General features: G+C 39.4%; 1 protein-coding gene across 11 annotated transcripts in view; it reads right to left on the reverse strand.

Moving 5' to 3' along the window:
• The window catches only part of USP26 (ubiquitin specific peptidase 26), a 62,926-nt gene that overhangs the window by 26,002 nt on the left and 17,742 nt on the right, over window positions 1-19,182 (reverse strand). For 6 of the 11 annotated variants that reach the window (XM_025431762.3, XM_025431765.2, XM_025431758.2 and 3 more), the window contains one exon: window positions 8,579-8,700. The exons of 4 other annotated variants lie outside the window; for them this stretch is intronic. The gene's annotated coding sequence lies outside the window, so the exon portion shown is untranslated. The remainder of the gene's footprint in view (window positions 1-8,578; window positions 8,701-19,182) is intronic. One more of the 11 variants, XM_025431759.2, reaches the window with a different exon arrangement.

Below are 19,182 nucleotides of genomic sequence, written 5' to 3' on the forward strand. Positions count from 1 at the left end.
CACAATCCCTTGTTGCTGCAGTGGCAGTTGGTTTTGGGCCTTCTTTCCCCTCCTGTCTGAACCTTTTCATATCCCTCCCCCTTACTCCTTTCTGACACAAATGAATTTATTTTCTGAAAACACAGCTAGAGATTCCTAGGAAGAGCCAATTAAGGGATTTCTCTGTTAGGAGATAGACTAGCAGCCCAGTGACTCACAGGTAGAGATTTGGGACAGGAATGCAGTATTTGAAATTGCACCTAATCATAAGGTTTGCCTCAGGTGAACCATTGGTAATGTAAATTTAAAAAGCCATTCACAAGTGATTTTCTTTTTTGCACTTGGGATGTGCTGACGGGACCTGGCTTAGGCAGTTTGAAAACAATACATATGCACTGTTATTATTTGCTGCTAAAATTATTGTTATCATTATATTCAATCTTTCTGCCTTTTACTGAGCACATAAGGCCCATTTACCTTAAGGGAAAATAAAAGACAAGTCCGTCTCAACCTTCAGAAATTTTGCCTTGGTTGAGGTGAACCCCCATATTAAATCAACGCTGTTCCCTAGATGAGTGAGTGACAATTCCATGTGGTCCCCAAACACAGCCACAGGCCTGGCTAAGCCACACTCTGGCATCTTTGTTCCACTCTTCACTATAGCCACAGCAGACTATAAATTGACCGCTAAACTCAACCAGGTCTTCTGTGAGTTGATCACCTGAACAGAAGCCCACAGCCTTCAGCAAAGCCCCAATCATTCTTCATTTTTATTTTTATTAAATATTTTATTTATTTATTCATGAGATACAGAGAGAGAGAGAGAGAAGCAGAGACAGAGGCAGAGGGAGAAAGCAGGCTTCCCGCAAGGAGCCAGACGTGGGACTCGATCCTGGACCCCAGGATCATACCCTGAGCCGTAGGCAGATGTTCAACCGCTGAGCCACCCAGGCGTCCCTATTCTTCATTTTTAAATTGTATTTTGAATAGACTTTGTTATTTTAGAAAGTTTTAGATGTAATATCATCAGATCCATAGCGATATTCTTCTTTCATTTTAGACATTAGTGATTTGTGGTTTTTTTTCTTTTTGCAGTAGGCTCTAAGCCCAATGTGGGGCTCAAACTCATGAGCCTGAGATCAAGAGTCACATGCTCCACCAACTGAGACAGCCTACCCTATGTCTTCATTTTTTTAAACCTTCATTACAATGGCTAGAGATTTATCAATTTTATTGCTCTTTTCAAAGAGTTTCCTTGATCTCTATTATTTTTCTGTTTTTAATTTCACTTATTTCTCCTCTAATTTTTACTGTCTCTTTATTTCTTATGTTTGCTTAAGGCTCAAATTGTTCTTCTTTCTTCAGTTTCCTAAGGTGTAAGCTTAGATTAATTGCCTTTAAATCTTTCTCTTTTTCTAATATATGGATTAAATGCTCTAAATTTTCCTTCAAGCACTGCCTTTGCTACATTCCCACAAATTTGATAAACTGTATTTCCCTTTTTGTTTAGCTCAAGATATTTTTAAATTTCTCTTGAGACTTCTTTGATCTATGTGTTATTTTATTTTTTATTTTTTTATTTTTTTAAATTTTTTTATTTATTTATGATAGGCACACAGTGAGAGAGAGAGAGGCAGAGACACAGGCAGAGGGAGAAGCAGGCTCCATGCACCGGGAGCCCGACGTGGGATTCGATCCCGGGTCTCCAGGATCGCGCCCTGGGCCAAAGGCAGGCGCCAAACCGCTGCGCCACTCAGGGATCCCTATGTGTTATTTTAAATGTGTTGATTCATCTTGAAATATTTGGGGCCTCTCTAGCTATTCTTCTGCTATTGATTTTTGTTTAATCTGACCGTGGTCCAAGCACATACTTTACATGACTTCTAGTCTTTTAAATTTGTTTAGGTGTTTTCATGGTCTGGAACATGATCTATGTTGGCGAATGTTCTATGCGAGTTTGAGAGTATGTACTCTGCTGTTGTTTAATCTATAAATGTCAATTAGATCAAATTGACTGATGGTGGTTTTCAGGTCAACTATATATACCCTTACTGATTTTCTGCCTGCTTGATCTATCAATTAATGAAAGACAGGCATTGAAGCCGCCAACTGTAATAGTGGATTTGTCTTTTTCTCCTTGAAGTTCTATCAGCTTTGCCTTACATATTTGACAAACTGTTGTTAGGTGCAAACACATTAAGGATTGTTATGTCTTCTTGGAAAACTGACTTCTTTTTATCATTATGTAAGGCTCCCTTTTATCCCTGGTAATTTTCCTTGTTCTGAAGTCAACTTTGTCTAAAATAACACAGCTATTCCAGCTTTCTTTTATTCAGTAATAGCATCTTTCTCCATCCCTTTCCATAGGAACTACCTGAATATTTATATTTAAAGTGAGTTTTGGAACACCTGGGCAGCTCAGTCCATTAAACATCTGACTCTCAATTTTGGCTTAGATCATGATCTCAGGGTTGTAAGATCAAGCCTCACTTTGGGCTCTGCACTCAGCACAGAGTCTGATTGAGATTCTCTCCCTTTCCCTCTGCCCTACCCCACTTGTGCTCTCTAAAATAAATTAATTAATTAAATCTTTAAAAAAAATAAAGTGGGTTTCTCATAGACAGCATAGAGTTGGGTCTTACTTTTCCATCCATTCCAAAAACCTGCTTTTTAATTGATATATTTAGGCCATTTACATTTAAAGCAGTTACTGATATAGATAGATTAATATCTACCATGTTAGTAACCATTTAATCCCCTGCTCTTATTTTTTCTTTCCCTCTATTTCTGCCTTCTCTGATTTTAATCGATCATTTTATACAATTCCATCTAATCTACTCTCTTAGCATATCAACAATACTTGAAAAGAAAATTTAGTGATTCCCTTGGAGTTTACAATCTATATTTACAACTAATCTAATTTCATCCTAAAAACACCATACCACTTCACAGGTAGTGCTGGCACCTTATAACAGGCATTCCTAATTCCAAACTCCCATCATTTACAGTACTGAAGTCAATAACTCATTTGTCAAAATGCTGTAATCACCCATCATTCTATTACTATTACCAGAACAGTTACTTATTAATTAAATTAATGTTTAAATTTTAAGATTTTATTTTCATTTATTCCCACTCCAATACTCTTCCTTTTTTATGTAGATCTGATTTTCTACTTAAATCATTTTCATTCTCCCTGAAGACATTCTTTTAAATATTCCTTGCAGGGCAGGTCATCTAGCAAGAGGAGACTAAAAACTTCAGAAACTCCTCAGACTTACACAAGTGGAATCTCTCTCAAGCACTGAACAGTGGCAAGAGACACCATGACACACCTAGGTATTATGCTCTAGGTGCTCTATCTGGTGTTAACTAGGCGTTAGCTCTATCTGCTCTAGGAAGTGTTAAATTACTAAATTGTACACCTGAAACTAATGTTACTCTATATGTTAACTGGAATTTATGTTTTTAAGAGTTTATTTATTTATTCATGAGAGACACAGAGAAAGAGGCAGAGACACAGGCAGAGTGAGAAGCAGGCTCCATGCAGGGAGCCCGACGTGGGACTCGATCCTGGGTCTCCAGGATTATGCCCTGGGCCAAAGGCGGTGCTAAACCATTGAGCTACTGGGGCTGCCCAACTAACAGGAATTTAAATAAAAACCAAAAAAAAAAAAAAAAAAAAGAGCATCTGCTCCAGAATCCAATTGCTTTGGTTTGAACCCAAGCTTTGATGGATAAGCAAAAACTGAACTGCTTTAAGGCTCAGTATCTTTATCTCACCTTTATGTAGTGAGACTTAGCACTCCTCTTTCAGATAGCTTTCAGAATTTAATGCTATTTACACTTTGGCTGAAACATACTAAGCACTCAACAAATGCCAATTGTTATTGTTTTGGGTGGTACTATTTACAGAACTGAAATCTGGGAACAAAGTTGACAATGGAAAAAATAATATTCCAAACATTATAGATTTGGAGACTCCCTATGATCACCAGGACAATTGAAGTAAAGAAACTGTCCACCAAATAGTTCCTGTAACTTCTCTCCCCCTAAAGCAAAGTTCTGGGACTGCCGCTCTTTTGACTGCCATTAAGCCCCAAGAGCCAAGACTGCTCCACAAATTCTCCAGGACCTAGCTAAGGACTTCTCTCAACAGATGCATATGGCACATTTGCTTCCTTGACCCCCAACTCCTCCTCTTCCTTAAAAACACTGACAAAAATCTCTAAGATATTATGAAAAAGTAAAGAATTACCTAAGATAGTAAGATACAAGAAAGAGACCTGTAGAAGTACATTAAACCTAATAATTCCTAAAACTCTTATTCTGCTCTGTTAAAATGCATCTTATTGAGCAGATTGGTGTAAGAGTACCAAAGAAAGACAATAGGCCTTGGCCAATTCCTTCCCTGTGACCCACCATTTCCCAGTTCCAAGATGTTGAATGCTGTATGACAGAAAGGGGTATTAATCAAAATAGAATTCAGTCTTGCAGTGAAAGGAGATTTAGTGCATGAGAGGTTTGGAGTTTTATGCAAGCATTTCTCTAAGACCTTGAAGTACTCTTCTGCTATGGCAAGAGAGAGTATGACCTACAGAAGAAGTCCTAATTCCTAATACTTTATTATTCTGCTCTGTGTTGAAATGCAATCTGCTCAGCAGATAAATGTAAAGGCACAAAAATATGACAACAGTCCAGATATTGGTCTTGCCTTGAAATCAGACAAAAATTTAAAAAGCATTATTCACTACATTAGGGATATTTTACTTAAATGATATTTTCCTAATGCTAACGACCTAATAATTTACTTTTTTTTCTTCCTGGATTGTAAAAATCTTTATTTTTATAGTTTCTCTGAGTGCTTATCACACTGCACTTGTGGTTAGAGTAAAAATTAGTGATTTCTTTAAGGTTGCATCAATTCATGGAAAATTCATTATTAAATGTACTGGTGTAATCTTAAAGGCATACCATGCCCAATCCTGTAAAAGATGTTTATCTTAACCTTGCTAGGATGGTTTAATATCCAGCTTCAAAACACAGTAAAAATACATAATTATGGCAGTTTTCTAGTTATGAAGTACAACAAAAAGTTTGCTATTAATAACCTTGACAAAATGTTAAAATGAGACTATAGAAGGAATCTGTGAATTGATTGGAGTTGATGGTTTTTCAAGTCTTAAGATATTGTTCTGGAATGCCCCCTCTGCTTCTTAAATCCAGATGTAGAGAGGCACATTCTTTGAGTCTTCATGAATATTCCAATGAGGCAGAATGAACAGCAGTGTGTGTTGAGGGTCTTATTTCCCTCAGTCAATTCTAAGTATGAAAGCTATGACCCCATCTGTCACTTCCAAAATTACAATCTGTGTATGCTTTCACAGGTTGTGAAGTGAGGAATGGTATGTGAAACTTCTGCCTTAATAAAAGCTGCTTAAGTGAACAATGAATGGAAAAGAAGGTAAATACTTCTTCAAAGAAACAGTGCCCTCTAGCTCCAAATTCTAAGATCAAAAGCCTCACCTTTAATCTCAGAGTGTTGTTTGGGCATCTTGAGATAGTTTAAGGGTTGAAAACCCCCTTTTTTTTTTCATTTACCCACTGCCTATACCCACTGACAATATGGACCCTCTACTTGAAAGCAGAAGAATTTGGTTAATTACCAGGAACTGGTAGAGCTAAGTGGGCCAGAAATCTTGCAGCAAGTGGGAGGCTGCATGAGTCTATCATCTGGAAGGTTTCCACATAGCACAAAACATAACATTATTGGGGGAAAATTCTCAAGAATTTCTGTGACAGAAGGGATGCCATATATTTCAAGGAATAAAGTTAATTGCAGAGCTTAAATGAGTGACTTGTTGATATATATTAAAGCAAAAACTATTTGGATTATCAAGGCGATATTTTGGGGGTGTTCTGCCAATTAAGAATGAGCTAATTAGCAACTCATATGAATGCACTGCTTACTACTGACTTTTAAATTTATAATTTTCTGGGTAGGGAGACTCCTACACAAATAACCTCCCTCCTTCCTTCATTTGTTGCTTAAGATGTTTTTAAATGGCTCATTTAATGCATGACCTTGTACTATTTTTATTTACTCAGATTCAAAAGGAAAAGGTGTAGAAAACAGCTGTGGAATAAGTTCACAAAATAAATCCTATTCAAAGCTTAGGCATGGCATTGTGAAAGGCAAACTTCATGATGTTTTGTCAAATAGGGAAGTCTATAATTGATGTTTTATGCTGCATAATGACATTCCAAGGGAAGGAGAATTTACATTTCCATGAGAAATTAAGGGGGATGACAGTAAGGGAAGGAAGATTATTTTTTATTTATTATAGAATACATTTGAAGATTAGAAATAATGACATCTGTGTCTACTATCACTGTAGTTGGAGTCACCATTATGAGTGAGAAGCTTAATAGGGTCCATCAAAAATAGGACCCAGGGACGCCTGGGTGGCTCAGCGGTTGAGTGTCTGCCTTTGGCTCAGAGCATGATCCCGGAATCCCAGGATAGAGTCCCACATCTGGCTTCCTGTGGGGAGCCTGCTTCTCCCTCTGCCTGTGTCTCTGCCTCTCTCTCTGCCTGCCTCTCATGAATGAATAAATAAAATCCTTTAAAAAAATAAGACCCAGGAAAGACCAAGGGAATGAGGGGTGCAGTGTCCACTGTGACCTAGAAAAGGGTGTCCAATGAATGAGTTACACAGTATTGAGAATGTGTTATCAGAACATACAGAAAAATGTCAAGGAGACAGATATAAAAAGAAATATGTCACAGAGGATTGGTCCAGGAGATCCAATATCAATCTGACTAATGAAAGATCCAAAAAGGTGGAAGAAATGGAAAATAACCAACTCTAAGCCCATGATTTTGAGCCTAGAATTGTATACCAAGTTATCAATCAAGTATGAGGTCTGAATAAAGAGATTTTCAATTAACAGTTCAGAAACTCTCTACCATATGCATATCTTTCTTAGGAGCTTACTGAATGATTTACTCCAGCAAAATAAAGTGATTATAAAAAAAGAGAGAGTGCTTTTAATGACCTGACCATGGAAAAGCAAAGGTACATCTGGCAGAGTGCAGAATGTAAAAGGGAAAGAAATGAAGGGAAAGACAGAAGCACAAAATAAATGTCCTTGTCACGTATAGAGTCTTGATGCAACAAGAGATAGAAGTTGAAGTACAGTGGCCAAAGTTGCAGAGGTAACTAGTAAAAAAAAATTGTCTCATAAATTTCAGGGAACAAGACAAGAGAGAAGATGAGGGTAGGGCAGCTGAGCTATTAGAGCAGAAGACAAGAGACAATTTCCTAAGAGGCCATTTTAAATAATGGCTATTAAGATACTGTATGTAGATAGGGAAATGGTCAGAACAACTAAAATCAGGTATTAGGGAGGGTTGGTAGAGAAACATGGGAGAGAAGGCTCTAGTTCATCACAAACCCATCTGTATGTTTGAAAGCATTTCTATTTTTTATTCCAAACAGTTTTTATTTTAAATAACAAGGAATAATGTCAATTTTTATGGTATATGTCCTCTTCTCCAGTGTGTTAGCATATTCTAGGCCTAGCCATCCACCTGTTATGAATCTGGACACCATGGGCCATCCCTCTTTCTACTCACGGACCCTAGAGAGCTTATTCATTCATAACACCCACCAGCCTAGTGTGTTTGCACTTTCTCACAGGTCTTTAGGAGATGGTGCTGGCAGCACTCTTGGCATGTCAAGAGTGTCTTTTTTGCCCTTCTAATAAAATTCTTTCCCCTATAACATTTAATTACTCTAATTTTCCAGTTGATCTGATGTGTTTAATGTGTTATATAAATTTCTGTTATGAATGATAGAATGTGGATAGTCTGATTTATCTTCCAGACATATTAAAACCAGCTAATTTTCTCTTCTCAGAAAATTATGAGTGTTTGGGTGGCATTTGATGATTATTGGCTGACAAATTGAAGCTCCAGGGTGAGTAAAAAGATATTTTCAATTTAATAAGTTGAATATGTCATTTTTCGATGTTGATGAATTTCTACTGGTTAAGAAAAAATCTCCCAGGATTAATGAACCTGTTTGGACATCCTGATACAAGCTTGAAGCCTCAGTTATACAAACCTTGAATGTAAAATTAAATCATATTGGATAAAAACTAAAACAAACACACATCCCGACATGAGCAAATGAATATTTGAAGGCTGAATAAATACAGACACAAGCAGCCTAGGGACAAGTTTACTAAAAGCTTTTGAAATGTTTTTCAGTAAAGTCTGTAATAATGTAAACATTTTAAGTATAATTTACTTGAGAAGGTTTGTGTGAAACCACTCATGGCTTCTTCACATGGGGTACCATCTCCCAGACCTCCTACAAGTCCAAAGCAGCAACATGACCCATTATTTAGTAGAAAAGGATTCAATTTTTAAAAAGTTTAAAAGCAACCCAACAATAAAGTAAAACAACTGTGCAATAGCTGAAAAGGATTAATTACATGAAAATTAATTATTATTCTAATATCAAATGCCACATACAGAGGTAGATGTGGTGTTGCAATTTCCTCATATGAGTGAATCAGTTTCTTTACCTACCTGTCTGGGCTTCAAATGGCCTAGTAGGAGCCTTTGTTCCCTCTGTTTCTTGCTTTTGCCTGGTTCTGGTCACTGGCTTACTTTATTGGATGTTTGGACAGTGCATTGCCTTCTGTGCCTACCTAGAACAAGACCAAGTAAATGAAGCACTACAAAGGGCTTCAGTAATCATCTCATTAGAACATTATAATATTAGTTTATTAAAAACTTGGACTTGGAGAGATAAAGGGATGGTCGGTCTGAAGTTCACGTGGCTGGTTAGGAGGGAACTGATAGTAGATAGGTGTCTTGTATCCAGCACAGGGACAAGAGTACATGGTAGGCAACTGAATGTCTTATGATCAAATAAGGAAATAATTGCTTAGAAAACAATAACAAGATTTCTTAGCCTGGGTAATATGTTGGATTCCTGACGTGGTCCTTAAAGCTCTAAAAAATTATAAAAGTCTACGGATATGTACAAAAGCCTATTTTTTTGAAGAGATGGTATAAGATGCAAACAGGTTATCAAATTGACCCTCCCCCAAAAAACGGTTAAGAAAACCACTGCTTTTGAACAAATAAAATGCATCCCTACAAATAGAACTCTTAGCGTTACAGATGGTATGATCTACCATACGGTCACCCTACTGTGTATATGCATGTGTGCAGGTGCAAACACTAGATGGGGTTAGCATTCTCCACAAACAAGCATACTATCAAGTTCCTTTAGCTTGCCCTGCAACCATGAAGGCGGAAACATTTTTCACTACCCTTTAGGATTCTTTCTGGTTGCTCTAAGAATTAATTGACATGAGACAGATTAATAGGAAAAAAATCAAATTCAATTACATACCCCTAGGTCTGAAAGAATATGAAGCCCAGAGGTAGGCAGTCAGGCAACAGAGGCTTATATGCCATCCAGGGCTAAGGAAAAGAGCACAGGGGTCTGGGACTTCAAAGGAAATGAAGACAATTCACAGGAAGATGAAAAGAGTAAATGTTTGGTGAACAAATGTTTTCTGGGCCATCCAAAAACAATGGGACATAGAGAAGAATCTTAACAGACTTTGCTAAGTTCCTCCCTGTCTACCACACCTAGATCGTATTATACCATAGTTGTCTATGGTGATAGCTCCCTTCCTGGAGCAAGTCCTTTATTTAAATTCTTTTAGGGGGATCCCTGGGTGGCGCAGCGGTTTGGCGCCTGCCTTTGGCCCAGGGCGCGATCCTGGAGACCCGGGATCGAATCCCACATCGGGCTCCCGGTGCATGGAGCCTGCTTCTCCCTCTGCCTGTGTCTCTGCCTCTCTCCCTCTCTCTTGGTGACTATCATAAATAAATAAAAATTTAAAAAAATTAAAAAAAAAATAAATTCTTTTAGGTGGGCAGCCCGGGTGGCTCAGCGGTTTAGCACCACCACCTTCGGTCCACGCTGTGATCCTGGATCAAGTCCCATGTCGGGCTCCCTGCATGGGGCCTGCTTCTCTGCCTCTCTCTCTGTGTATCTCTCATGAATAAATGAATAAAATCTTTAAAAATTTTTTTAAATAAATTAAAAAATAAATTCTTTTAGGCATTTAAGGTATAGGTCAAAGGTTCTTCTTGAGTGTTCTGTTTCTTAAAAATAATCAGCCTAAAGATACATCCATGAAGGCAAAAGAAACAAAAGCAAAAATGAATTATTGGGACTTCATCAAGATAAACAGCTCAGCACAGCAAAAGAAACAGTCAACAAAACTAAAAGACAACCTACAGAATGGGAGAAGATATTTGCAAATGACCTATCAGATAAAGGGCTAGTATCCAAGATCTAAAGAACTTATTAAACTCAACAGCAAAGAAACAAACAATCCAATCATGAAATGGGCAAAAGACATGAACAGAAATTTCACCAAAGAAGACATAGACATGGCCAACAAGCACATGAGAAAATGCTCCACACCACTTGCCATCAGGGAAATACAAATCAAAACCACAATGAGATACCCCCTCACACCAGTGAGAATGGTGAAAATTAACAAGACAGGAAACAACAAATGTTGGAGAGGATGTGGAGAAAGGGGAACCCTCTTGCCCTGTTGGTGGGAATGTGAACTGGTACAACCACTCTGGAAAACCGTGTGGAGGTTCCTCAAAGAGTTAAAAATAGGTCTGCCCTAGGATCCAGCAATTGCACTGCTGAGGATTTACCCCAAAGTTACAGATGCAGTAAAATGCCAGGACACCTGTACCCCGATGTTTATAGCAGCAATGTCCACAATAGCCAAACTGTGGAAGGAGCCTTGGTGTCCATCGAAAGATGAATGGATAAATAAGATGTGGTATATGTATACAATAGAATATTACTCAGCCATTAGAAACGACAAATGCTCACTTTTTGCTTCGATGTGGATGGACCTGGAGGGTATTATGCTGAGTGAAATAAGTCAATCAGAGAAGGACAAACATTATATGGTCTCATTCATTTGGGGAATATAAAAATTAGTGAAAGGGAATAAAAGGAAAGGAGAGAAAATGAGTGGAAATATCAGTGAGGGTGACAAAACATGAGAGACACCTAACTCTGGGAAATGAACAAGGGGTAGTGGTAGGGGAGGTGGGTGGGGGGTTGGGGTGACTGGGTGATGGGCACTGAGGGGGACACTTGGTGGGATGAGCACTGGGTGTTATGCTATATGTTGGCAAATTGAACTCCAATAAAAAATTAATTAATTAATTAATTAATTAAAAAATAATAATCAGCCTAAAATAATCTACATGCCAAAGAGACACATTTGGGGGTGGCAAATTTTGCTCTCATACACATCCATTCTAAATACATACATTCACATATATAGAACCTCTGTGAAGACTTTGTCTACTTTTGCCTTTCAATATCACAAGGGTGAGGCATGACAGAGCATTCTGTAAATGGTACATAAAGAAAAACTTATTATAATTTAAAGCAATAGCATCATTAAGTTGAACATAATACTCTATTATTTCAAATCTTGTGACAAATAAATAATGACTACCATAAACAAGGTAAGCTGTGCCTTTTGGCAAGAAGAATTCTGATCCTTACTGGCTCTAAGAAAAAAATCCAAAGCCTTTAAAATGTCATTTGCAGATGGTTTCTATTCAATCTACCAAAACATATACATAAACCAAATCATATACTCATGAGATGGAAGAGACCTTATAGGTCCTCTGGGATAACCTCCCACCCTCTTCAGGAGACCCTTTTACAGCATTCTTGACAGTTTGTGAACATAGATTGGCCTGAATTAGAAAATCAGTCCAGGGGATCCCTGGGTGGCGCAGCGGTTTGGCGCCTGCCTTTGGCCCAGGGCACGATCCTGGAGACCCGGGATCGAATCCCACATCAGGCTCCCGGTGCATGGAGCCTGCTTCTCCCTCTGCCTGTGTCTCTGTCTCTCTCTCTAATAAATAAATAAAATATTTAAAAAAAGAGAAAGTGCAACTAAGAGAGTGTGATATTTTACTGCAAGCAGTATGGTTATCAGTGTACTACAACATTCAAACTAATTGTAGATTTTAGTGGGAAAGCCGGGATTGGAAACTTTCTAAATAGCAAACTTGTAGTCCATCCACAGAGTTAACACTGACTTTGTACTTCACTCTCATTGCTCATTTGAATACCTACTCTAGTGAACTATTAAATGTCCCCAATATACTCTATTAATATAATAGAATTCAATACTTGTTTGCTGAGTTAATGAGAGTAGGAATAATAGTTGTCTCAACTTGTTTTGTAGATTCCAAAAAAATAATATACTTTTCTCCAACAGCATCTAATGGTTCTATTTATTTCCTATCTCTTCCAGTGGTTTTCCCAAATTCACAGAAAACATGTGCTTAAGAAAGATACTCCCTTGTGTCTATGCCTTCTAGTAACAATTTTGAGTCAGATTTAAAGCATTAGATCCAGATTCAGACCTCAATCGTAGCACTTACTACTTTCTAACTTCCAATTACATGCTTATAAAGGAATTAGAAGCATGTAAATTATAAAGCATGCTTATTACATGCTAAGGAGCTAAACTCTTACGAGATTCAACTATGTACACTGCATCACTATCCCCTTTCCACCCTTAATACCTCAAACCTAAGCCTAATCTAAATGTGGACACAAGCATATAAGAAATTGCTATAAAACTCTGGATTCTGGGTTCTGGAAGGATGGCAAAGACTTCCTAATGGCTGAATGTCACATATATACCAGTTGGCCTATGCAATAAAAAAACACCTAATGATACAGTTACTGAACAAGGGTGTGGCCACAGCATAGTGACATTGATTCTTGACCTAGTCCTCTCTCTGGCCTTGTGACTGTGGAGAAATTATTTAAGGTCACTGTGGTTCCATTCCTCTATGTGGAAAAGGGGCTAATGTACTGCCTTTGTTTAACAGTCCACTATGTGGAAATGGGACTTTTCAGTTCACCAGAGAGAAAAGGTGCACAGTGGAACAGACAAGACACAACAATACAAAACAAGGGACAGGATTGCAGTGCAGGTTTAATCACAATCTGTGTGGTCATTGCTAAGTTGCCATTTCTTCACTTATATAGTGGAGAGAGCTCCAAGGGCCCACTTGTCTCTGACAGTCTGAGACTAAGGACTAAATTAAGGAAGGGTATTGAGTAGCCCCTGAATGTGGCCTGAATTGATCATATGAGGAGTTCCATATGAATGAGAACATACATGGTCCTGTGTTCATTTCCCAGTATTGAACACAATGCCTCTTCTTTACATGAATATACTCCTTAACCTTTAGGCATCCTGTAACTTTTCATTTCTAGGGTGCACTGGAATAGCTCATTGAATGCTCTGTTGGGGGACTGATCACACACATACATACACACACACACACACACACACACACACCTGTAAGAAAATATCCTTTGAGAAAGGAGCTTGTTTAACTTATTTTGAACTCATTTTGGCTCAGTTGGTTGAGTGTCTGACTCTTGGTTTTGGCTCAGGTCATTGCATCAGGGTCATGAGATTGAGCCCTGCGTCAGGTTCTGTGCTCAGTAGGGAGTCTGTTTAAGATTCTCTCCCTCTCCTCCATCTCATTTTCACACTCTCTTTCAAATAAATAAAATCTTTTAAAAAATGAAAGTAGCTGGTTTCATTTCCATATTCAAGAAAGCAACTAGTATGTGGCATAAAACAGCCTTTCCATTTCTTTTTTAAGATTTTATTTTCTTAAGTAGTCTCTACACTCAACATGGAACTCAAACTCACAACCCCAAGATCAAGAGTCATATGCTTCATTGACTGAGTCAGCCAGGTGCTTATAGCCTTTTCATTTCTGACCTTGCAAAACAATCAATGTTACAACTGTGTGTACATATATGCACAAGCAACTGTTTGATAGCCTTGAGCAAGATTAAAATGCTCTAATCAGATATTTTTCTCACCAGTTCCTCCGGGAGAAGTGCAAAGTTTAATGCAAAATTCAGCCTGAACTCCTAATGCAAAGTGTTTCTAAACAACTCTGGAGATTTATAGCCTGAATGTAGAACTATTCCCTGTTCTTTTACTTGTCCAAATGCAAAGAAATTAATTTTATGGTCATAATTTCAGTACTTCTGGGACACTATCAGGACAGAAGTAAAAATAGAACATCATTATATTGTCAGGTCCTATAGCTGAGTGTGACTAATAGCTGTAGTGTCACAGACGTAATAATCCAATAAAGCTGTATACTCAGGGCCAAGTAACACCAGTGCTGGGAAAGATCTAAGTGTGGTTGCAGGAGCAGATTTCAATCAGCAATTCAGCTTTAAAGATCAGAGGTCTATCTGGGCCCTCTTACTTTTGTCCCCTTACTTCATACCTTTCTCTTGAGTACTCTCTCTCCTTTGTGGATTCTTGGGTTCGCTCTATCCTTGAAAAGCTAAAACAAGTTCCACCTCACCATTAAGATTTTCCAAGACTTCTCTATCTAAATTGCAATGTTTCCTTCCCCTCAACTATGACATGGGTTAAGTGAATGTAAGTTAGTTTTGCCTCTCTGACTAGGCAAAGGAACATTTCTTTGCCATGGGTTTTTACATTCCCTTCAAAGGCTTTGTCCTGAGTTTATTTCAAGTATGTGATACATTCTTTGAATCCCGAGCAAATCTATTTTCTTCAATGTTTTTGTTTCCCAAATGAGATAGGACAATTACTATGAAGCCTCTGAGCACCTTTCTAGTTCTCCTATTTCATCATGGTCCACACTGGTACTCCAATGGTCAAATACTACACTGCAATGAGACTATAGAGAGTTAGGGATCAGCAGACCAGGGATGGCTAATACCCACATTCCAGGCAGAGGAAATAGCAAGAGCAAAAGCCCTGAGACAATAAAACATTTATCATGTGTATGAAACTGCAAAGAGGCACAGAGTTATGAAAAGGCTGGGAATAAAAAAAAATTATGTCAGACAAATTGTCAGTTTACTAGCATTAAACAGCACTGCAATGAACAGTGTTACCTTTTAAGCACAGTTGTTTTATCTACTGCCCCACACCTAGAGGCAAGAGAGAAATGAGGAGAAAATTCCATAGCAGAAGGGAATTAAAAAATTTATAATAGGCAATCAGACTATTTGAGTACCTTTACTTATATTATCCCTTTCTTTTGAGTTGTGTTAATTTATTGAATTATCTGTAAAATCAGTAGGCAGGTAGACTAGGCCAAGGATTATTTACATTGCCCAAGTCTGAGAGTTTCAGATAAATATGTGCAATAACATAAATACAACCACATGGAAAGGTAGAAAGGCAGGAATTTATCAATCCAGTGGATTAGCATATGCTACCAGAAGCCATAATTAATAATCCCCAGGTGAGGCTTCAAGGAGAGTGGGGCACTCAGAGAACATGGAAGCTCTTCAGCCCTTCGCACATACCTTGCCCCATGCATCTCTTCCATCTGGCCATTCTCATAACAAAGTAGTAAACTAGTTTTAAAATTTTCCAATGCCAAAAATGTCTATGTGATGAGGAATCAAATTAGTACTATTAGTGTTACTACTATTATTAAATGTAATTTATCTGGCTCACACAACCTTCTCAAACATGCAACCCATGGGGAAAACAGTCAGTTTCTTGGCGCTCTAGATACAGAGAAGCATTAAACAAGATGATACCTGTAAGTCCTTCTAGCAAGAGAGTAGGATGAATTTATAATTTACTAATTTCCTTCTTACACAATGGTGACAGTTTCTTACAAAGGCTACCTCCTCAAGTTCACAATATTTCATAATGAAGAACAGTATTGATGACTGCTGGGCTTTTGAAGTAACTGCAGGACTAAGTCAGGCTTTGTAGTAAGCAGCTTCAAAGATGGCCCTCAAGGATCCCTACTGCCTGGTATTCACAACTTTGTGTAATCCCCTCCCCTTGAGAGTGGGCTAGACGTAGTGCCTAGCTTTTAACAAGGAGAACACAGCAGAAGTAATGGGATGCCAAGCTGTAGGTTACTAAAAAGCTATACCATATACCAAAGGATAATACTCTTTCCTCTGTGTCCATTTATTTCCTACAATGTCAGAACCATTAGGAGAAAATCACACAATTAAAAGATGAGTCCAATAATAATGATTTGATGTTTATGTAGCCTAGAGATAATGGACAATGCAATAACATCTCAGGAGAACCAAATTTTAACTTTTGGTCCAATGTTAATATAATCTTCCTATGATATTGTACCTATATCAGTATATGGGTTAAACAACCTATGCTCCAGTTTATGGCCAATGAGTTTTTTAAAAATAGTCTATGTATACCATGTAACTGGAGTTAACTAGTGAGCCAGAATGGAAGGCCAGAATGGAACCTAGAAAGAAAAGACTTACCAAGATTTCACTTTCAGATAAAGGCAGAAGGCTGACTTGAGTTGGCCAAGTGAGTCTTTTGTTTCACCCAGCATGTTGGAGTATATCTGCCCCCAAAATATTTTATCTAGCTTTCAAGGATTAACCTGAATTAAAACCTCCTAAATTTACCCTTCATTATCTTTCATGACTGGTCACTTTCTAGAGTGTAGATGAAAATTGTATAGCAGTTACACACTTGACTTTTTCAAAGTAGGCTGGGCCCAGGCATTGAAGTAGAGCTAAATGACATTTCAGAAGCTTAGTCATTTTCAATAATGATTCCCCTTCCTACTGAGTTTAAGCAGAAAAAAATATTGCATTTAGGTAAAAAGGCATAAGAATAAAAAACAAGTTACTTTATTAATACCACCACCATCATTTATATAGTACTTACCAGTTACAAAGTGCTTTTGTATACTGAGAACTAAAAGCATCTACCCACTCACAATGCACTGCCTACATTAACATGATTTTACTATTTTAGTGTCTTATCAAACATTATTTCACTATTCTGTATTCATCAACATGACTTTACTATTCCAGGTAATTCCTGCTCATGAAGAAAAACATTGCAAATAACTCTGTTGTTCATTCCAGAAACTTCCAGAAAAAATTCAAGTGAACAGCAAACAGGCTTTCAAGCAAGTAAGATTAAAACCAAAGCCCTTGTCTCAAAAGCCATCAATCCTAAACTATTATATCATGATCTTTACCCAATCCTAACCAAGCTTCCATACTCAAATAGCCACCTTCAATCAGATTCCAAAACCTCCCCATTTTGCTTTTCTCCCTCCCTGACATGCTAAGGCTCTACCGAGGTAGTGCTCTTCATTACCACAGTAAGGATAAACTCAACTTTGCCTTAGCAACAAGTTATTGTGGTGGTATTTCTGAGGACCCAGCATTCAACAATGCTTTTTACTTCTGCCCTCACAGCAACCCCTTTAAGAAGCTAGGGCAGGAGGGGGAGGAGCAAGATGGCGGAAGAGTAGGGTCTCCAAATCACCTGTCTCCACCAAACTACCTAGAAAACCTTCAAATTATCCTGAAAATCTATGAATTCGGCCTGAGATTTAAAGAGAGACCAGCTGGAATGCGACAGTGAGAAGAGTTCGCGCTTCTAACAAGGTAGGAAGACGGGGAAAAAGAAGTAAAGAAACAAAGGCCTCCAAGGGGGAGGGGCCCCGCGAGGAGCCGGGCTGAGGCCGGGGCGAGTGTCCCCAGGACAGGAGAGCCCCGTCCCGGAGACGCAGGAGCTGCACCGACCTTCCCGGGCGCAAAGGGGCTCGCAGGGAGTTGGAGCAGGACCCAGGAGGGCGAGGATGCCCTCGGGCTCCCTGGACAGTAACAGAGCAACTGCGCGCCCAGGAGAGTGCGCCGAGCTCCCTAAGGGCTGCAGCGCGCACGGCGGGACCGGGAGCAGCTGGAGGGGCTCGGGCGGCGGCTCCGCGGAGGGGGCTGCGCGGCCCCGGGAGCAGCTCGGAGGGGCTCGGGCAGAGGAAGAGGCTCCGTGCGGAGGGGGCTGCGCGGTTCCAGGAGCAGCTCGGAGGGGCTCGGGCGGCGGCTCCGCGGAGGGGGTTGCGCGGCCCGGGAGCGCGAATCCAACAGCGCAGGCTCCGGAGCACAGGGCGCCGGGACACAGCCCAGGATCCCGCCTCCCCCGGGACAGGCAGAGGCCGGGAGGGCCCAGGACAGCAAGGACACTCCTGCCCCAGCTGAGCAGATCAGCGGCCCCGCCTCGGAGCCTCCAGGCCCTGCAGACGGAGTTCCCGCCGGAGCTGAATCCAGGTTTCCAGAGCTGGCCCGCCACTGGGGCTGTTCCTCCTGCGGCCTCACGGGGTAAACAACCCCCACTGAGCCCTGCACCAGGCAGGGGCACAGCAGCTCCCCCAACTGCTAACACCTGAAAATCAGCACAACAGGCCCCTCCCCCAGAAGACCAACTAGACGGACAAGTTCCAGGGGAAGCCAAGGGACTTAAAGTACACAGAATCAGAAGATACTCCCCGGTGGTTCTTTTTTGTTTGTTTGTTTTTGTTTTTGTTTTTGTTTTTGTTTTGTTTTGCTTTTTGATTTGTTTCCTTCCCCCACCCCCTTTTTTTTCTCCTTTCTTTTTCTTTCTCTTTTTCTTCTTTTTTTTTTTTTTTCGTTTTTTTTTTTCTTTTTCTTCCCTTTTTTTTTCTCTTTCTCTTTTCTTTCCTTCTTTCTCTCCTCTCTTTTTCTCTTTTTCCCAATACAACTTGCTTTTGGCCACTCTGCACTGAGCAAAATGACTAGAAGGAAAACATCACCTCAAAAGAAAGAATCAGAAACAGTCCTCTCTCCCACAGAGTTACAAAATCTGGATTACAATTCAATGTCAGAAAGCCAATTCAGAAGCACTATTATACAGCTACTGGTGGCTCTAGAAAAAAGTATAAAGGACTCAAGAGACTTCATGACTGCAGAATTTAGAGCTAATCAGGCAGAAATTAAAAATCAATTGAATGAGATGCAATCCAAACTAGAAGTCCTAACGACGAGGGTTAACGAGGTGGAAGAACAAGTGAGTGACCTAGAAGACAAGTTGATAGCAAAGAGGGAAACTGAGGAAAAAAGAGACAAACAATTAAAAGACCATGAAGATAGATTAAGGGAAATAAACGACAGCCTGAGGAAGAAAAACCTACGTTTAATTGGGGTTCCCGAGGGCGCCGAAAGGGACAGAAGGCCAGAATATGTATTTGAACAAATTCTAGCTGAAAAC

This window comes from Canis lupus, chromosome X, assembly GCF_003254725.2.
Source record: "Canis lupus dingo isolate Sandy chromosome X, ASM325472v2, whole genome shotgun sequence".
Taxonomy (NCBI): Eukaryota; Metazoa; Chordata; class Mammalia; order Carnivora; family Canidae; genus Canis; species Canis lupus.